Source organism: Capricornis sumatraensis, chromosome 2, assembly GCF_032405125.1.
Source record: "Capricornis sumatraensis isolate serow.1 chromosome 2, serow.2, whole genome shotgun sequence".
In the NCBI taxonomy this organism is placed as follows: Eukaryota; Metazoa; Chordata; class Mammalia; order Artiodactyla; family Bovidae; genus Capricornis; species Capricornis sumatraensis.
The window spans coordinates 187,826,516-187,848,761 of NC_091070.1; the positions used below are offsets into that span (position 1 = coordinate 187,826,516).

At 44.8% G+C, this 22,246-nt stretch overlaps 1 non-coding gene across 1 annotated transcript; it reads left to right on the forward strand.

The window, feature by feature from the left end:
• Positions 1 to 435: 435 nt before the first annotated feature.
• TRNAG-CCC (transfer RNA glycine (anticodon CCC)) lies at positions 436 to 508 on the forward strand. The gene has a single exon. It is a non-coding gene; the product is annotated as a tRNA-Gly (tRNA).
• Positions 509 to 22,246: the final 21,738 nt, after the last annotated feature.

Sequence of the window (22,246 nt, forward strand, 5' to 3'; positions counted from 1 at the left end):
AGTATAAACACTGCAAGAATGGTTTCATTCTTTCCAAAAGAGCATTTCCCCCTCAGCATCTATCTAACACCCCTGTTGAGAATTTGAGTATCTAGATAAATGGACCCAGGCCTTTGAGATCTTGGGAAAAAGAGGTGTGACATAACAGAACACATAAGCTCTGTTCTGGTTCTGTTTCATTTCCCAAGCAACCCGGTGAAAAGCAAGCCCTAGGGGAATCTAGGGCAGGGCTCTGCTTTGCTCTTCATCGGTCCTGGAGTCTCAGCCATGCGAAGAAAATGGGGTGGTGTGAAGGCAGCAGATTTGAACTGAAAAGCCCTGCTTTTGCAGCCTGTCTCCTGCATTTATTAGCAAGGCATTCAGCCAGGCAATGGGGACAATTACCTCCATCTCTCAGAGCTGGCGAGAAGATCCAAAAATACTGTGCCTGGGACTTCCCTGGTGGTCCAGTGGCTAAGACTCTGCACTCCCAATGCAGGGGACCCAGGTTCAATCCCTGGTCAAGGAGCTAGACACCACAAGCCACAACTAAAGATCCCATGTGCCACAACTAAGATGGGCTGCAGCCAAATAAGTAAATAAATAAATAATTCTTAAGTCCCTTTATCCTGTACATTAAAAAACCACTTTGCCTCCTGGTTTGGCCTCTCGGGGCTGGTTTCTCTGATGGGGTGCAGGGCTGGAGCTGGTTGACACGCGTGGTGTCCCCACCCCACCCCACCCCTGCAGCTGCTTCTAACAAGAAACAGTGAGCTCCTTGAAGCTGTTGGCTACCGACTTGAAGTCACCCCAAGTTGAATCTTCGAGATCCACCACTTTCTCACAGGCTGGGGTATAACTTCTCCGATAGAAAGGTTCCCCAAATCAAGGGGTCCGCCACTCTCTTGTTTTAATTTATTTTTTGGTCTAGGAATAAAGAACCACCACAAGTACAGTAACACAGATGTTGTTGGGAGTGATTGCTGAGAAGAATGAGGAGGAAGAGAGCTGGTGTGACACAGCTGCTGGGGAGACCAGACTGGCTAGAGGTGCTGGCTGAGCCAAGGAGAGCTAAACCGTTTCAGTTGCGGCCAGCTCTTTGCAACCTTATGGACTCTAGCCCACCAGGCTCCTCTCTCCATAGGATTCTTCAGGCAGAAATACTGGGGCAGGTTGCTATGCCCTGCTTCAGGGGATCTTCCTGACCCAGGGATCAAACCCGCATCTCCCACAGATCCTGCATTGCAGGTGGATCCTCTACTGCTGAGCCACCAGGTTGAGCCAATAGAAGCCCTTTACAACCTGGCTCAGGCATCTCCTCTGCCAGGAAGGCTTCCCTGAGCACATCCTCCAGCCTGAGATGGGTACCCTCCAGGCACCAATCCCCTGTGCTCACTTCAGTCACAACACTTATGCATGGGGCACTGTATGTTTCCAATTGTTCTCTTTGTGAGCAAGTGATGGGAAATTATTAATCTTGTGAGCCCAACAGTGGGCATAGTGCTTGTCACACAGTACTTTTGCCCAAAATGTTAAATGCTCTGGAATGAATTGCTGTCTACTTGATTAAGTGAGCGTGAATTCACCTCTGCTAATAGCAGTACCAAGGAGGTACCGTCCCTCACTGGGACACAGTCACAAGCAATGCTGAAAATCAAATGGGTGGTAACTACATGGAGCCATGGAAATCATCCCATTCATGGTTCACGGAAGGAAGGACCCAGTCAGTGGAGGATGAGTCGGGAAAGCAGGACCAGCCTCTTCCCTCTCTCTGCCCACACCAAAGAAAAGAGAATGGGCAGCAGGGTTCCGGCTCATGAGGCTTGAGTTCGAGTCTAACTTTTGCCCCAGGAAGACCTGAGGTGTCAAGAGGGGAAAGTAAGGCAGATGCCCAGGAATTTAGACTGGACAGCTTGATGTGAGGAAGAAAAATTATAGCTTAGAGGTTGTAAGAGTGCCAGGATGGATCTAGCTTGTTGGCAGTAAAATTGTCCCTTGGCCCAAAGGGCTGCTGCTACTGACAGTCAACTAAGAGAACACAGGATGGCAGAAGCGGACACGGGGAATGCCTTCATCACAGTGATGCTAACACAGCGAAAATATTCAGGCTCTGTTTAAAACTTATCAGTACAGATCTCCGGGGAGCTATATTTTTATTAACTTCCTCTTTGGGACTGTGTAATTGAAGGCAATCAGAAAAAGAAAATTATTTCATTCTGAAATTATCTCTCTTCTCTCAGTGCCAAAGATGTGAGATCACCTTGTACCTTAAATAGAAAAGTCTCCATGCTACAAACTGTGCAAAAATGAAAGATTAGAAGATGGATAAGATAGGGCCCTCATTTGTCTGGGTTCCTCTCATGTGTAAGCAAGACAGAAGCTGGGGGTTGGGGGATGGGGGTGGATAGTCTGCTCAGAAGAGAACATATGGGAAGCCTGGCCAAAGGCTTACCTTGAGTGCTTTCAGCCAAGAAAGGAGGGAAAAGTAGAGAAGTTCTTTCCATGAGATGCTTCATGACAGTTCACAAGTATAGATCAAGGTTTATCAACCCTTGACACTATTGACATTTGGTGCTAGATGATTCTTTGTTGTGGGGCCATCCTGTGCACTGCAGGAGGTTAAGCAGCATCCCTGGTCTCTGCTCACTAACGCCAGCGACAACCAAAGATCCCTCCAAATGTTACCAAACATCCCCGAAGGGGCAAAATTACCCATCCCACCTCCACCTCAAACTACTAGAACTACTGGTCTAGAGGAACAATGAAACTTACAGTCAAGTCTGAGCTTGGATAGGGCTTCCCAGCAGAGATCTTGGACATGTAGGAGGCTCTGGACAACATACGGTCCTGCTGACATCGTGGGCACTATTATTACTAGACTGTCTTCTCAACATCCAAAAATTGAATCAGAGAAAGAACTAAAGCCACAAAATTCGTGAAGAAACTCTACTCAAAATCTAACTCAAGGAAAATATGAAATTAAGCACCAAATTCAATTCTGAACTCCTTGGAAGCCAAGATAGAATGGGAAATTTGAAGACTATTATAGTTCTTGTTTTCAGATTAGAGGAAGTATACCTTTTCTATTTGTCTGAAGAAACTCAATTCCCTCCTATAACTGAACTTTATGGGGGATTTATCAGAAGATCCTTATAGAAAGATCACTGAAAAAATGGAAGGACTAGATAAATGGCAATATAGCAATGAGGTAGGCAGAGAAGAATTAGGGCCCCACATATCCTAGAAAAGAGCAAAATACAGTTTTTTCATCTATGTAGCCAGTATTTCTTGCTCACCATCTACATCTCCAGCACCACACTGGAAACAGTTTGGATATAGGTCTATAGACACTGGAGCTGAATCTCTGAATAAGACAAAAAGTATCCTGGTTTTCCTAGAGCTTACACTCTTTTTGGATCAGAATGAACTACTTAATTGTGTGTCTTGAAACAAGTCATTCCATCTTGGGGTGCCTAAATTTCTCCAACTGTAAAATGAGAATAATACCTACAACAGGACACAACTGATACTGTAGGTGTTCTTTGAAGGCTTAACATCCTTTGAATGTTTGTTTAGCATTTATTTGCTCCCCTGGTGGCTCAGAAGGTAAAAAATCTGCCTGCAATGCAAGAGACACTTGTTGTATCCCTGGGATGGGAAGATCCCTTGGAGAAAGGAAAGGCAACCCGCTCCAGTATTCTTGCCTGGAGAATCCCATGGATAGAGGAGCCTGGAGGGCTACAGTCCATGGGGCCACAAAGACTGGGACATGACTGATCACACATGCAACAGCATCAACAAAAAGCCAAACAATCAGCAGACGAGACGTCTGAGGGTCTGAGGCTGCAGAGCAAGCTAAAGAGCATAGAGAGTCAAGGGCAACCAGAAACTCTACACCCGGCCACTCTGCTCCTACCCATGGATTCCAGAGGAAGCTCAGCCCCTTCCCCCATTCTCCCCCACCTCCTCCACCCTGGCTTCCGCTGCCCAGCCAACATTATTTTCTGGGCCCCTTTAATTTGGAGGCTTTTAGGGCCATATCCTGCCATCAATTTGGGGGTTGACTTCAATGAATGTTCTGTGCAGGGCGGGAGAGGGGCAGGATGCAGCTTTCTCCTGGCGGGCCCTGATACAATAGGGTTTTCTACTGAGATCAATGGATTAATTGCCAACGCTCCATTTGGGGCCATAAGGAGTTGCTTTGTTTTCCCATAGTCGGCAGTTGGGGCTAGGCGGCCAAATTTCATTTTTGAAAAGTCAGGGAAAACAATTTGGTAAAAAGAGGTGGGGGCGGAGGGGTACGGGAGAGCAATTTTGCTCATTGCACTAAAGGTCAATAACAATTATAGTGAAAATTCAGAAGGCACATTTGTTCTCTGACTGAGGCCCTGTCTGGAAAATTCCATCCAGAAACAATTTGCTGTCTCTCCTCTTGTTTCCCCTCCTCCACCGAGCTCTCTCACCACTAAGGCCCCAGCCAACCACACCATGCCCACCCTCTCACCCCTCCCTCCACATCAGAAACTCTGTCCCCAGGAAGCGGCCTCAAATGCTGAGAAGGGAGAGGAGAGTCGTGAATTCTCTCCCTTTCCCTCAGGAGGTTGAGGAAAGCATTAAAAAAAAAAAAAAAAGGCATCCTTTCTTTCTCCCTGCAGTGGTGGGAATGCTTACAGCCTGGGTAGGCAGGAGGTAGAGCTCTAATTCTGCCATTTAACAGCTAATAAACTTGGGTAAGGGGCTTCCAGGTGGCTCAGTGGGCAAAGAATCACCTGCCAATGCAGGAGATGCACATCTGATCCCAGGTCGGGAAGATCCCCTGGGGGAAGCATGGCTACCCACGCCAGTATTCTTGCCTGGAGAATCCCATGGACAGAGGAGCCTGGCAGGCTACAGTCCCTAGGGTCTCAAAGAGTCAGACACAACTGAAGCAACTGAACACACACAAACTTGGGAAACTCCAGCTCTCTGAGCATCCACAGGGTCATGAGTACAATGGGAACAGCAATGGTGACCTCCTGAGATGACGGAACAGTTAACTGAGATATGACATGCAATCTGCACTGGAGTTGAAACAGAAGCCTGGGGACTTCCCTGGCGGTCCAGTGGTTAAGTATCTGCCTTGCCATGCAGGCTACACAGGTTTGATCCCTGGTCAGGGAACTAAGATCCCACATGCTGAGAAGCAATAAGCCCCCACGCCACAACCAGAGAGTCCTTATGCTGCAATGAAAGCTCTCACATGACACATGAAGATCCTGTGTGCCGTAACTAAGATCCTATGCAGCCAAGTAAATGAATAAAAGAAAGGCTAATTACAGCCTAAAACAGGAGGCTCTCCCTGTGCGGAAACATTCCCTGCTAACCTGTTCCCATACCAAGCCCTCCACTTTCTAGACCCTCTGGCTTTTTCAGCCTTAATGCCCACTCCACTCTCCCTTCTCTGTACTTAATCTCTCCTTCATCCTCACTGTGGTTCTAATTCTGGACTCTACTCTGGAATACACGCATTCACATCCTACCCATCCAATGACTGAGCTTAATCAACAGTTTCATTCTGTCAGCTATAGTGCGTTGATTCTCTTCTCTACACATAGCACATTGCTTCCAAATGCCCTCTAAGTCCCACATTCTGCTTAGCTGTAGTTGTCTCAATCATACATGTGTTTATTAAACATTTAGAATCGTGGTTAAGAACTCCAGCTCTGGGATCAAGACTGCCTGTGTTTGTAATTCAACCCCACTTCTTGTCAGCTCTGGGATCTTGGCTGTTTCGTGCCTCAGTTTCCTCATTTGCAAAATGGGAGTAATGATTGCAACTATCGCAGAGGTGTCTGGTAAAGCTAAGTGAGATGAACCAGACAATGTAACACATGTAGAATCATTCAAAGGATGCTTGGAATTTGCTCAATAAGTCCTGGATAATGTTATTATTAAAAACCCAGTCTGTTTCAGGGTCTAGGGATTCAATGATAAAGAAGACAAGCTTTCCTTCAACAAATATTTAAGTGCCTTCTATATGCCAGGAACTGTTCTACTTCTAGTAGGAAGGGGAGAGGAGTAGCGATAGATAATAACAAACCAATAAGTATAACAACAAGAAAAATGTCATCCTGTTAAAAGTTCTGTTTTGCAAATTACAACAGATTGAAGTGATAGAGTGTAGAGGGTTTTTTAGATGGGAGGCCAGGGAAGGTCTCTCTCTTTTTTCAGAACATATATGTTTTAGCATTTATTTTATTATAAGAATTTCAAACATAAAAATAAGCAGACAGAATAACATAATGAAAACCCCCTATCACCCAGCTTCAACAACGGTCAGTCCATGGCCAATCTTGCCTCATTTGTGCCCCATACACTTCTCTCCTTCCTATATTTTAAAAATTTATTTATTTTTAATTGGAGAAAAACTGCTTTACAATGAATAATTGCTTTATAATGCTGTGTTGGTTTCTGCCATACATCAACATGAATGAACCATAGGTATACACATGTCCCCTCCCTCTTGAACCTCCCTCCCACCTCCCACCTTACCCAAAACCCCCCATCATCACCCCATCCCCACCCCCAACCCCTCCCACCACCTCCCCCGCCCAGGCTGTCACAGAGCACCAGGCTGAGCTCCTCCCAGGAAGGTCTCTTTGAGGAGGTGGCATTTAGGCTGCCGTGTTCCCAGTCCTGAAGGGATTGGTGGTGGTGGGCGTATACTAGCTGTCCCTGCTTGATTCGGTGCTCCTGAGAAGAGGAGACGGTCATGTTCATCTCTGTCCCTCCCCACACCAAATTCTGCAATCAGCATGCAGTATATACAGATGAATGGGGACACTGAATTTGAACCTTGACTCTCACTCCCTCAAGACAAGAGCAAGGGAGGGCGTGGCTCGGGGGCAGAGGTCAGTTAAGGATATAAGGATGACGATGCGGATGGAAATGATAACGGACTGACTGGATGGCAAACACCCTTATGTTCTTTTGAAGGAGCTGTAGGGTGTGAGCACCACAGCTTTGGAGTCAGGCAAAGCTGGATTTGCATCTCAGCCGGAAACACTACGGCCTCACTCCGATCTTCTATAAAATAGACCCAATTACACCTCATCCCCGGTGGGTTATTAATACTGCAAAAGACCTTGAAGGTAAAGTAGCTTCATGGAGTAGACATTCCATAAGTATTCACTCTCCTCCCCGCTATGTCAGACCCCTGAGGCCAAGAACTACATTCCTGGACTCATCACACAGAAACATGTATAGGAAAATGTAGAATATTCTGGAGACTACTTGTTCATCTCCTATTCAGATGCCATAAAATGTTTCTCCAGGGAAATAGTAGGAAAAAGGAAGGATGCTTTAAAAAAAAAAATTCTTCTCTGCTGCCCTCAAAAAGAAAAAAAATGGTTTCCAGAACATCAAACGCTCCTCAAAGAATCAACAATATTTTTTGATGATGGAAGTATGAATAATCAGACACATGGATTACATTTCCTTAAATTATGCACAGCCCAAAAACCAGGAGGGAAGGGAACGTGCTGGTAAAGTTTTTTTCACATTTTATTAAAACCTCAAGGTCTGAGGAACACTTTCATGGTTATTACACATACACACACATTTCCTGTGTCCAACTATCAAGAAAGAAAAATGAACACACTGAGCATTCTTTTTTCCCTGTTCAAAGCTTTGTCTTTTCTCCGGTCATCTCCAATTCCTGGCACCAGCCTCATTCATAGAAATAAAAGGACCATACATTGGTTGGGTTCCCAAGCTCTGCACCTTACCAGCTGTGTGACCTTAAGCAAGTCACTTAAATTCTCAGAGCTTGAGTTTCCTTTGTGGCAAACAGGAATGATGGTCTGACCTTCATAAATGATGCTGGGGATTAAATGGAATGAGACGTGAACATACCTTGGAAACTGTACAATGTCAGGTAGGTACGAGGGATGGGAGTGGCTCCAGGAAGTTAGCCCCATGTTGACAGGCGGAGGAGTGCACTGGCAGCAGTTAAAGAACCTGACTGTCCACCTTCAAAAGTCCCCTAGGCTGATGCTTGAGATGTGTGTTCCTAGGCAGACATCTAAGCCATGCTCTCCATACTCCACTTACTTATTTGCAAAATGGGATGCTGCTGATAATAACAGTACCTACCTCATACAGTGGTGAAAGTTTTAGTTGCTCAGTCTTGTCTGACTCTTTGTGACCCCGTGGACTGTAGCCTACAAGGCTCCTCAGCTCCTCTGTCTGTGGAGTTCTGCAGGCAAGAATACTGGAGTGGGTGGACATTCCCTTCTCCAGGGATCTTCCCAACCCAGGGATCAAACTCAGGTCTGCTGCACTACAGGCAGATTCTTTACCATCTGAGCCCCCAAGGGAAGCCATACAGTGGTGATAAGGATTAAATTAGGAAATATTAACAAAGCGCTTGGGTTAGTGCCAATGTTTTGAAAGAAAGAACAGGAAGGGAAGGGAAGGGAGGAAAGAAGGGAGGGAGGGGAAGAGAAGGCAGTAGAAGAAATGTCCGAGCAAAGATTCCTTGTACTAGAAATTCACCTTTTAGTTGTTGGGGTCAGGTATTATCTTTTCCAGGAATACTTTTAGAAAATGCAAACATACTTAAAAAGCATGGCACAGCAATTCAGATTCAATGTGTCCTTATTGAGAACCTACTGTATGCAAGGCAGTGTGCTGTCTTAGGTAATCGTTTGGAAAATCTCTGACTTTTTGGAAGGTGGGCGTAAGAGGAGGTGACAAATGGAAAAGAGAGAAAAAGAGGAGACACAGGGAGAGACAGAGATGAAGAGCCGCTTTTCCTGCTGTGGCTTTGGCATTGGACAGACTTGGGTCCATATGTTAGCTCTGCCAGTTACTAACTATGTGACCTTGGACAGGCAAGGACAAATTTAGACCCTACTTTGCTTGAAAAATGGGGATAATGATCATCGGCTATGTGGGGATAAAATGAGACAAGGTGTTAAAACATCTCATTTTCCTTTTCCCAACTCCATATTTTTGTCACATGCCTCCCAAAGCTTCTGTGTGGTGAGTAGAAAGAAATCTTTCATGGCAGCACCTAGAAAACTAGAGTCAGAACTCCCACGAGAGGAAATCAGCTGGCCACTTTCTCTGTGCACTGAAAAGGGCATTTTTGCATGAAGACCATGCTCTACTAAGCTCATAAGAAGCGCATTTCCTCCGCGTGACATTCCCAATCAATTTCAGCCAGCGGTAACCAAGTGACTAACTCTTCCTCTGGAGGCCAAGAGCCAGCACTGGTTGTTGACTTCTCCCGAGTCTCTCAAGCACAGGGATGATTCCTGCCGGATACTGCTCTTGGAGGAAATGGGGGAGAAATTCAGCTTTGGCTCCCACCATTCAACCAATAATAAAGAAGGCAGGGAAAAAGCTGAGTTAGAAAGAGAGGCTACATAACCCTCTTCCTGGATCCTGGCAGATGCCAGAGGAAGAATCAGTGAGTGAGTAATACTGTAGCCGGGAGTCCAAAAGCTGCAGCTGGAGGTCTGTGCCAAGAAGACGGTGCCAGATTTGGTTCTGAGGCAGAGGGGGCCGCTCTTGGGCCAGCCTCAGCCGGATAGGGAACAGCTCAGCGTGAGTCAGGGGCTGGGTCTCTGCTCCAAGAGTCTCAGGCAAGCCACATCCATTCAGATGCACCACCCACACAGATGGAGCTGTCTTTGCAGAGACTCAGGTGGCTTTTCTTGGGGGTGGTACGTGCCAGGCATTGAATGCAAATAATAGAAAAATTCTGTGGTCTAAGCACAAGCCAGCACAAAATGGAATGCAGACGGTCCGGGTTGCAGGTACCAGGCCTGTCCCCAAGGCCGTGGGCTGCCGAGCTGCCACACTGCAAATGACAACAGCTGTCATTTACTGACTGCTCGTCAGATCCCAACACTGCCCAGTGCCAACAGCTCCAAAGCCCTTGTGTGCAGTTACAGAGCATGATGAGAGCAGAAAGCATAACGAAGCTGGAGAATATTAAGTCACTCCCTCCACCCCCAACTCACTACCTCAATTTCCCCACTGCAAAACAGATATGATACCTGCCTACATGATGGATTACTTGGAGAACTGCAGTACAGTGGTTCAAAACTCAGACTTTTGAGTCATAAAAATCTGGGTGTGAGACTCAGCTCTGCCTCTAATTCACTGTGTGACCTCGAGCAAGTTTCTTAGCCTCTCTGAGCTTCTGTTTCCTCATCTGTTATCACTAGAGAGCCAGCCTCAAAGGCTTATGCCAAAGATCAGATTAGTGAAGAGGAACTAAAAAGCCTCTTGATGAAAGTAAAAGAGGAAAGTGAAAACGTTGGCTTAAAGCTCAACATTCAGAAAACGAAGATCATGGCATCCGGTCCCATCACTCCATGGGAAATAGATGGAGAAACAGTGGAAACAGTGTCAGACTTCATTTTGGGGGGCTCCAAAATCACTGCAGATGGTGATTGCAGCCATGAAATTAAAAGACGCTTACTCCTTGGAAGAAAAGTTATGACCAACCTAGATAGCATATTCAAAAGCAGAGACATTACTTTGCCAACTAAGGTCCGTCTAGTCAAGGCTATGGTTTTTCCTGCGGTCATGTATGGATGCGAGAGTTGGACTGTGAAGAAGGCTGAGCGCCAAAGTATTGATGCTTTTGAACCGTGGTGTTGGAGAAGACTCTTGAGAGTCCCTTGAACTGCAAGGAGATCCAACCAGACCATTCTGAAGGAGATCAACCCTGGGATTTCTTTGGAAGGACTGATGCTAAAGCTGAAACTCCAGTACTTTGGCCACCTCATGCAAAGAGTTGACTCATTGGAAAAGACCCTGATGCTGGGAGGGATTGGGGGCAGGAGGAGAAGGGGACAACCAAGGATGAGATGGCTGGATGGCATCACTGACTCGATGAATGCGAGTCTGAGTGAACTCCGGGAGTTGGTGATGGACAGGGAGGCTTGGCGTGCTGCGATTCATGGGGTAGCAAAGAGTCGGACACGATTGAGCGACTGAAATGAACTGAACTGAACTGAACTGAACTGAGCCTGCTTCCTCCTCTATAAGCCAGATAAAACAATATACATCTCTCATTATCGTGAAGAGTGGATAACATTTTTAAATGGCCTAATAAAGTGTCTTGCACTCAGTAGGGTCTCAGTGAATCTTGGTTTTTTAGTAACAACAAATGAGACGCTACATGGAAGGTTATTGGTAAATTTTAAGCCGTTGTCTTTGATAAAATGTATTACTTATTAAACTCAAGTGAGGTGCTTAATATGGTCATTAGTACTTTGATTACAACTGTTTTTTTCCTCTCTCTCTTTCTGTGTTCTTTTTCATGAGAAGTTTAGATTATGCTGGGGTTTCCGACCTCGGATCCCTGGACTGAAAGCATTAGAAAAGTAAAAGCAGTGAGACACGGGTGTCTAGAAGTGTTTTCAATGTTCCCAAAAGTATGGGAAAATTTACATTTGTCAATACGTGACCTCCACAAACTCCCAGGACGATCACGTTTCCTTGCTTTAGGCTGAGACTGTAGTGGTTTGATAGCACCACTAGCTAGCTACCACTCACCAAAACCTCCAGTTGACTGAGGTATGTGTGGTGGACCAGATCTATTAGTGCCACAGGGCTCTAGAGCTAGAATCCCTGACTCACCACTTAGCAGCTTTGTAGCCTTTAGCCAGATTTGGACCTCTTTGTACTTATGTCTCTTCATCTGAAAACCGGGGATAACAATACTGGGTGACAGTGGCATCTCCCCACAGGAATGCTGTGGGGACAGTGCCTGGTCCATAGAAACCACTCTATAATGCAAGTGCTTGTCTCATTGTTCTTACCAGATTTTAGGAAGCATCTTCCCAAGTTCAGACATGGCTAGTCAAGGGTAACAGTTGAAGCATGAGTTGGAAGAGTGAGTATCTGTGCTAAGGAAGGAAGTCACATTTACTGGATGTGTATGAGGTATTGGTAGGGGGGTGCTTCCCAGGTGGCACTAGTGATAAAGAACCTCCCTGCCAGTGCAGGAGACATAAGAGATGCAGGTTTGATCCCTGGATTGGGAAGATCTCCAGGAGGAGGGCATGGAAACCCACTCCAGCATTCTTCCCTGGAGAATCCCATGGACAGAGGAGCCTGGTGGGCTATAGTCCACAGGGTCACAAAGAGCTGGACACGACTGAAGTAACTTAGCATGCACCCTTGCATGAGGCTCTGGATGCTGGGCCAGTGATCCGGATGTCCTCCTGTTGGATCTGGTTCACCATGATGTGAGGTTGGTATGTTACCAAGGAGGTACCAGGGTTCAGATTGTCCCCAAGTCACACAACCATCATGTGGAAGAATCAAAGACTCCAGTCCTGTCCTTCTGACCCCCATAGCACTCATTCATTAAATTAAACCATGAGAATCCCAGGAGAAAGTTAAGTTACAGGAGGTTCTTCTTGGACCATAGGATGAAAACCCTTAGTCTAGCATTGCAAACAGTTGGTGAAATGGGATGTTTCTCTCCTTTCTTGACATTGACAACACAAGAACCACTTCTGAGCCCTCTTGTAAGAGAATTGAGTCTCAAAATCTCCCTCTGCCAGGAGTTTCCAGCTTCCCTTGGTATCCTTGAGATCCATACCTACATCAATGGTGGCAACAGATTTAGACGGCTCCATGAGACCCTGGGTGAAATTAAATCCCCATTTGGACACAGCAGGGAAACGATTTCTGTTTTCTAGCACGCTTTGACTGAACGCTTGGTTAACGTGTTAAAACCAAGGCTTGAGGAGGTGGCTAAGAATGACTACCACTTATTCACTCATTCATACCACCAACACTTGCTGAGCCCTTCTCTTCCCCAGATTCTATGCTGGGTGTTGGGGAGTTGCTGGCATAAGCAGGCTCTATCAATCAGGGCACAGACAAAAACACAGGTGATAGTATCTGCTGCTTTCATGGAGGCAGCCACAGGAGGCCACTGAGCACGCAGAGGGTCTGAGGGGATGCAGAGAAGAGGTGGTGTCTTACAGGACAGACAATGGTTCGTTAAGCAGAGAGGAGAAGAGGAATCGCATCTTCAGCGGAGAGAATAGCATGACGACAGGAAAGACAATATGAGGAATCTAAATGGAGCTTTGTGTGGCTGGAGCAAAAAGTGAGATTTATAGAGGACTGAGCCATGCGGCATTAATAACATGCAGAAGGAACTTAAAAAATACTCTGCTCAGAAGCAAGGATTTTACCCTTGGAGCCATCAAAGCACCTTAAGCAGGGGAATGGCCTAACTGTACTCCGCAGGTTTCATTTGTGCCATTTCTGATTTCACCCTGATGTGCTTTGTCAACAGCATTCATGCAGGTCCCTGCCATCCAAAATTTTCATTTATCCCAGGAAATCAGAGGACAATGATGATTAAAATTATCATTTCATATATTGAAATTTCCTCTTTACTTAATTGTAAATCCTAGAAGACAGAGACAAGATCTTGTTTACCAATATTTTCTCAGCACCAAGCACAATGCCAACCACACAGCTGCTTTTCCTCAAGCTAGGCTTGAACCCCAGGTCTGCCTGACTCCAAAATATTTTGCTTACAAATGCAGGATCACAGGTGTTAAACTGCATTTTAAGGCTGTGAATATCCTTTCCACCACCGTTTTAGTCCACTCCACAGGGTGGGCATGAAACGACCCTAAGTGTGGGGGAGGGAGCAGGGGTAGGAAGGGTGGTCTGCATTCAGTACATACACAGTAAATAATGAACAAAGGACTGAACAGGAAGTCCAGGCATCTGAGCAACAGGATCAATATACTCCTTTTAAGCTGTAGACCTTGGGCAGCCAGTTGACCTCTCTGGGCTTCAGTGTTCTTGCTGTGTAAGGAAGGGCCTGGAACTGACAAACTCTAAAATCTCTTTCAACCTGAGTTGCCATGACTCATCCAGACTGTTTTTTAAAGGCTACTTGAAGCTTTCCTAAAAGATCTTGCCTCTATCAATATATTATTTCATAAGACTTGCCTAGCCCACATTTTAACAGTCTCAGATTTCTCCCTGAGGGAATCTTAAGAGGTTTCTAATTGATGACCAATGCTATATTAAAAATCAAAGAGGAGAGTAATAGTTTTTCCACCCTGGCCACAAAAAGAAAAATGATAATCACAATCAAAATGCTGCTCTCTTGTTAAAGAGGTTTAGAAAAGCTGACTTGAGCATGATGTTTTTATCCATCTTCCTACATGTCCTCTGGCTGCAGGACACAAGGATGTTTCTCTTGTGGCAAGATCAGCCCTGGGGCACAACAGCTAAAGAGAATCTTCCCTTGGCCTCAATTTCCTCCTCTGTAAAATGGGGATTTTCACGACTTTGCTCTGCCTACTTTACAAGGTTGTTGGTAGGTAAACAGAGATAAAAGATGAAGAAGATGCTGGACAAATTCAAAGGAGATTATGGTGACTGTACGGTTTTCTAGATAAACAGAGTCAGAAAGGTTGGAGGGGGGGGGAGCTTGATTATGAGGAGCTGACTCACATGATTATGGAGGCTGACAAGCCCCAAGATCTGTAGTCAGCAAGCTGGGATCCAGGAAAGCTAGTGGTGCAGTTCCAGTCTGAGGCCAGAGGCTTGGGAATAAGAGCTGGTGGTATAAGCTCTAGTCTGTAAAGCTGGCAGGCTGAAGACCCAGGAAGAACTGATATTTCAGTTTGAGTCATAAAGTGGGGAAAAAGCCCATGTCTCAGTTCAAAGATCATCAATAGGTGGTCTCTCAAGAAGTCTCTCTCACTTATGGTGGGGGTTGGGGTGGGGTTTGTGAGTCTGTCTTTTTGTTCTATTTAAGGGATTCCCAGGTGGCGCTAGTGGTAAAGAACCCACCTGCCAATGCAGGAGACTGGGTCAGGAGGATACTCTGTAGAAGGGCACGGCAACCCACTGCAATATGCTTGCCTGCAGGATCTTGTAGACAGAGTAGCCTGGTGGGCTACAGTCCATAGGGTCGCAAAGAGCTGGACATGCCTGAAGAGACCTAGCATGAAGCGTTCACCTGACTGGATGAGTGAGGCCCACCCACATTAGGGAGGGCCGTCTGCTTTACTCAGCCTACTGACGTAAATGTGAACTTTGCCCAAAAAAAACCTTCGCAGACAAACTCAGAATCATGCTTGACCAAAGAGCTGGACATCCTGTAGCCCAGTCAAGTTAACCAATTTAAGTTAATCACCATAATATGAAAATGTAAACTCAATGAGGAAACCAAATTTTTGTCTATTTTGTTTCCTGTAGTATTTTCAGGGCCTGGGGGGCAGTTTAGTGCAGAATAGGAGCTCAAAACACATTGAATGAATGAATGAGGAGGAGAAGGAACATTTGAGGCTAGTGGGAAAAGAAATCCCATACACATCTGCCAGGGACTTTGGTCATTCGTTCAATCAACAACAACAGATGTTAACTCTCTAGCAACTGAATCCCAATATTGACTTTGTGAAAGTGAAATTCTCTCAGTCGTGTCCAACTCTTTGCACCACCATGGACTACACAGTCCATGGAATTCTCCAGGCCAGAATACTAGAGTAGATAGCCGTTCCCTTCTCCAGAGGATCCCTTGTGGCTCAACTGGTAAAGAATCCGTCCGCAACGCAGGAGACCCGGGTTCGATCCCTGGGTTGGGAAGATCCCCTGGAGAAGGGAAAGGCTACCCACTCCAATATTCTGGCCTGGAGAATCCCATGGACTGTATAGTCTTTGCAAAGAGTCACACTCGACTGAGCGACTTTCACTTTCACTTTCTTCAGGGGATCTTCCCAACTCAGGGATCAAACCTAGGTCTCCTGCATTGCAGGCAGATTCTTCACCTTCTGAGCCACAAGGGAAGCCCAAGAATACTGGAGTAGGTAGCCTATCCCTTCTCCAAGGGATCTTCCCAACCTAGGCATTGAACTGGGGGCTCCTGCATTACTGGTGGATTCTTTATCAACTGAGCTATCAGGGAAGCCCTTGACTTTGTCCGTTAGGCATTAATATCCTCATTTTTCAAGGTAAATAATGTGAGGTTCAGAGAAGTTAAGTATCCAATAGGTAGACTATATCTTCATTCCACAACTTTCCAGGTTTCTTTTCTTATCTCACCACTTAGCACCATGCACAATTACATCACTGTTTATTGATTTCATTTTATTCTTGCCACTCTCAGTGAGTTGCATAAAGTGCCCCAAAAGATAGGTGCACCTGGGACCCAGGCAAATGTGACCTCATTTAGAAAAGGGTCTTTGTAGATAGAGATCTTGAAAGGAAATCAACCTAGATCAGGGTGGACCCTAAATCCAGTGACAAACGTCCTAATAAGAAAAGAGAAGGAGAGAAGGCAGACAGAGGAGAAGGTAATGTGTAATTGGAAGATGAGCTTGGAGTGATGGTCTGCAAGCAAGGAATATGGAGGCTTGCCAGTAAGAAGCTAGGAGAGGGGCCTGGAACCGATTACCCTTCAGCATCTACAGAGGGGACCAACTTCAACATCTTATTTCAGACTTCTAGCCTCCAGAACTTCGAGAGGATAAACATTTCTGTTATTTTAAGACATCCAGTTCTGAGCTGTTTGTTAGAGCAGCCATGGAAAACTAAAATGCCCCCTACCTCCACTTCAGTCTCCAATTAGGCTCTAAGAGCCACAGGAGCAGTCATAGATTCTATTTTGTTCACTGTTTTATTGGATCTAGAGTCTAGAAGTGCCAGGGTCAAAGTAGGAGCATGGAAATTGTTTGTTGAAAAAAACTGAAAGCATGACTAACCAAATTTCAGATGCTTGCAGTCAAGGAAGTCTCTTGAGTCAGAGCAAAGAATCCTGGGTTCTCTGTCCTGCTGCTGTCACCAGGACATAGTCCCTAGGACTAGCAGCATGACTCTTAAGGTGGTAAGGTGGGGTGGAGGGAGATGGCTTGGGGAGGGGGAGGAAGGAAGTGCATTTGGGTATCCATCTCCCAGTTTGGAAAGTGGGCCTGAGGCTTCCTCCCAGGAGTCTTCAGAGGCTGGCACCAGGTTTACCCACACAGGTGGGTAAACAGGGGAGGTGAGGGGCCCTGATGAAAGGGAAAGGACGCTTCCCAGAATTCCAGGCTCTAGTCCAGCTGGGCCCAGTCTTCTGCCTCCTGTTTCCTTCTCCTCCTCTCTTCCTTTTTGTTTCTGTACCACTTCTCCCTGCTTCTGCTGCAGAAGCAGTGGGTAGGCTCAGAGATGTCAGGTAGGGGACTGCTGTGAGGCCAGGGGACTCAGGAGGTTGGGCTCTACCGGTTCCCACCCACTCCACCCCCTGTGCACCCTGGGCAGAACCTGCTCCTCTCCAAAAGGGTCACTGAGATCTGCATTAGCCATTTAACCAGTCTTGACTCAGGACTTCCCTGGGCCTGAGCACTTCCTGTTTATCAGCAACACATAGGAGGAGGGCTCAAAATCCAGGAGGAAGACACGTCCAAATACCCTTTCCAAGTAACAAAACTGAGTTGAAGTCCTTGATTGCACTGTTTATGTGCAAGTTACTTAACCTCTCTGTGTTCAGTAACTCAGTCATGTCCAACTCCTTGCAACCCTGTGGACTGCAGCCTGCCAAGCTGTTCTGTTTATGGAATTTTCTAGGCAAGAATACTGAAGTGGGTTGCCATTTCCTACTCCAGGGGATCTTCCTGACCCAGGGGTCGACCTTGTATCTCTTACATCTCCTGCATTGGCAGACAGACTCTACCACTAGCACCACCTGGGAGCATCTATAAATTGTGAAAATACCACCCACCAATCCTGTGAAAAGAGGACAAAACAAAAGGTGTTAAGTCTTTTAGACTAGTGTCTAATATATAATAGGTGCTCAAAATGCCACTTTATCCCTTTTCACTCTTTTCCAAAAGAGGTCATAGATATGTGCATTCATTCATTCATTGACATAGTAAAGTACTTATCATGACTCAAGGAATAGCAACTGATATTTTTCATCCTTTGAGCAATTATAGCATCTGTGATCACTTGGGATCTGAAAATCAATATGATGCAAGGGAGTTTCAAGAGCATATAGCCCTGCCCTGGGTTCTTCAAATCAGGAAACGAAAGCTGAGAGAAGGCAAGGGATTTTCCTGAGGTCACACAGCTGGTAAAAACTTAGAGTTAGAGCTTCACTCAGCCTGCTGCTCATTCACCTAATGACTCATCAAGCCTCAGGCAGTGAGGACAAAGGCTATTCACCAACATCGTCTGGTACCTACAGAACCCAAGGCCAGAACTGGCCATTCTAGAGGCCCCAAAAAACCTTCAAGGGCCCCAGAAATGTGGACAGATGGAAGAAATTATAAGGCAGGCATTTAGGAAGCAATTCCTTTCCAAATCAAATGCATTCTTGCATTCTAACACTCATATCCTAAAAATTGTTGTTTAATGGGCTCTCCACATCCGAACTTGACTCACTCTCTGAAATGGAAATCTGGGCACTTTGGAGTTTGGGTGGCGGTTCTTAACAGCCAGCAACAGGATAGTGCTTGCTGGCAGTGCCACAGGCAGCCCTGACCTCAGTCCAGAGCCTCTGCCTCCAAGGCCACTGTGAAGTTTGAGAGGCTCCAGAGCTGGGGCCTCAGCCTGGGGAACCTTGACCTTGCCGTAGGCTGGATCTGTTTCTGATACGGCGTGGCAAATTTCTAAATCTTAGCTATGGGATGGCATTTGCTCCTTGCAGAAAAAGAGCAAGGGGCCCAGGAGGTTCCAATTGATTCCTAAGTAGAACCAGCTGTTGGAATCCTGCAGCGCTGATTAGGGAAGTTCACTTCCAGGTTGCAGTTTCCAGTTGGTGGCCTCACCCCCTCCCAGTGCTGTCAGAGAAGCACCCCAAAATCTAAATTGCTGCATCTATTGATCCAGAGCTGGAAACCAGGCAAAGGCAGGAAGAGAGACTAGAAACTATAGCTTCCATCTCTTGAGGACCTAGTTAATATGTACCTGCCACTGGGCTAGGTGCTTTGTAAATATCATTTCCAGTTCTTAACAACCACACCAGCATTCCCAGATTTACAAATGAAAAACCAAAAAAGTGATTCAGGGAATAATAATCATCATCACTCTTTTTCTACCTACTGGTTACTGAGTGCTGACCATATGCCACACATTTCTTAATCACATTACATGTCATCTGCCAATTTATCTTCATATCAACCCTATGATACAAGTATTATTATTGCCTCCACTTTATAGATGAGGAAACTAAGGCTTAGGAGAGTTAAGTAACTCCTCATGTCCCTCAGTTTGAGATATGCAGCACATAGTTACTGCCAAGGATACAAAATCCAGGTCTTTCTGACTACAATATTAGTAATAATAATGATAACAGCTGACATCTGTTAAGAGCTTAGGATGTACCATATGCTGTGCAAAATTTCTTTTCTTAAATGACGTGTTACTTCATTGAATTCTCATGACAATCCTGTGATGTGGGTCATAGTTTCCTGCTATTACAAATGAAGAAACTGAGGCTCAGTCATTAAGAGAAGCAGGATTCAAAGGCAGCCTCATTGGTCCCCAGATGGCTAGTTTTTAATCACTGTGATCTCTATCTCCCCAAGTGTCCTGTCCTTTGGTTTGAGTTCCCAAGTTTTCCATTCTTCATATAGTTTTATCACATAACAAAAAAAAAGGAGCCAGCCTCTGACTCAGCTCCAGGTTTCACAGTGACTATTCTGTCATTCTTTCCAATATTAACCTTCAAAAGCCACTGTAAAACTGTAGCTGCAATTTGAAACTTGCCGTGAATGTTATAAACAGAACATTAATCTAGGGTTGATTTTGTAAACTATTAAAGATGAAATGAGTTTGATATTTACCAAGTTAAAGAAATATGAAGCTTATGGCTTTCAATTGCTTTGCAGAGGCTTGCTAGAATTTTTTCCTTATTTAAATCATAATGAATAAAGCTTTTGATAATATATGTTTTACATTCTCAAATAGAAGTCCACTTGATCTCACAGATATCCTTTAAAGCAAGATGAAATTGGCATATCTGAAAAGGAGTAAAAGGACAAATTACATGTCTCATCAATCAGTCCACAGATATTAAACACTGATTGATGTGTCTGTGACCACTGGACATGTTCCAGGAGCTCCCAGCATGGTTAGACTTGTTTGTTAATTTTGCATGAATATGTGATGTGGTTGTTCATACATTCATGCAATTATTCATTCATTTCTTAATGTTAATTAAACGCCTCCATGTGATATTTACAGGTGCTAGGCATGGAAGGGTCCTCCAGAACTTGGGAAACTCAGAACAGGTCATCCAGAACAGGGTCCTCCAAGTCTCAACGGGAAGCCAGGAAAGAAATGTCACTTAAAGGTCACTACTGATGCCACAGGAGCAAAAGGAGAACCCTAATACTGCCTGGGTATAAGGGAGATCAAGAATGCTTTCTGAAGGAAATATCATCTAAACTGATGAATAAAGAATGAGTGGAGTTAACCTGAAGAGAGATAAGCAGGAATACCAAGTAGAGGAAAAGGCTTTGCAAAGATCTTGAGCAGAAGGAAACTGTACTTGCCAAGCACCAAGAAAATGGGGCAAATGATACTGTCAGAGTGTAGTGAGGAAAGCTCCAGTAGAATTAGTGTGGTCGGGAAAGATGCACTGGAGATGCTAGAACTGGAGAGAGTATTTATTTAGCCAGCAGGGGAGGATAGGGAGGTGTGAGGAACTACATAACTAAAGATACCAAGGGAAGACCCACCATGCTAAAGCAAAGCACACAACCACCACCATACTCATCATGGCTGATGTTTACTTACAATACACCTAGCTCTTGTTGGAAGATAATTCTCCATAGGTCTTTCACATTTCTGTGTAACTTGTGAGCAGAGGCACTGACTGTGCTTTTAGTCCAGATCATCTTTTCAAGGATGTCTGTAGAAGAACAGACTTGGAACATAGAGATAATGCCTCATTCTACAGCAGAGGGTAGGTTCACCTACAACCCACTAATAAAAAGATTAAGCTCAGGGATCCTCTCCATAATGCAACCCACAAATGTCAGGTGTCATCTGGCACCTCTTCACATCATCACATGGGAACTGAAGTTCAAGGAATGAGCATAAGAAAACACTGATACTCACAGACGCAAACAATCATAACAGAACAAGATGAATAATTATATGTGACAAATTGGACAACCTAGAAGAAATGGAAAATTCCTAGAAACACAGCATTCCAAGACTGAATCAGAAAGAACAGAAAATCTAAAATCCAATTACTAGTAATGAAATTGAACCAGTAATCAAAAAACTCCCAAGAAACAAAGTCCAGGACCAGGTGGGCTCACAGAAGAATTCTACCAAACATTTAAAGAAAAGTTAATCCCATTCTTCTTTAACTATTCTTAAAAACTGAAGAGGAAGAAACACTTACAAATTCATTCTGGTAAGCCAACATTACCCTAATACCAAAACCAGACAAAGAAACTACAAATAAAAAAAAAGAGAGAGAGAGAGAGAGAAAAGAAAGAAAATTACAGGCCAATATCCCTATGAACATAGATGCAAAAATTCGTTACAAAATAGTCAGTTCAGTTCAGACCCCCAGTCATGTCCAACTCTTTGCGACCCCATGGACTGCAGCAGGCTTCCCTGTCCATCACCAACTCCTGGAACTTGCGCAAACACAGGTCCATCAAGTCGGTGATGCCATCCAACCATCTCATCCTCTGTTGTCCCCTTCTTCTCCTGCCTTCAATCTTTCCCAACATCAGGGTCTTTTCCAGTGAGTCAGCTCTTCACATCAGGTGGCCAGAGTATTGGAGCTTCAGCTTCAGTATCAGTCCACAAAATATTAGCAAACCAAATTCAATAATACATTAAAATGATCATACATTATGATCAAGTGGGGTTTATTTCAGGGATGCAAAGATGGTTTAATATCTACAATCAATGTGATATACTACACTAACAAAACAAAGGATTAAAAAAATCACATGATCATCTTAACAAACACAGAAAAAGCATTTGAAAAAATTCAGTATCCCTTCATTATAAAACTCAAAAAATTTAGTATAGAGGGAACATACTTCAACATAGTAAGTCATTTATAACAAACTCACAGCTAACATTACACTCAACGGTGAAAAGATGAAAGCTTTTTCCTAAGATCAGGAACAAGACAAAGATGTCCACTCTCACCACTTTTATTCAACATCCTATGGGAAGCCCTAGCCACAGCAACTAGACAAGAGAAGAAATAAAAAGGCTTCCAAATTGGAAGGGAAGAAGTAAAACTGTCACTATTTGTAGACATGAG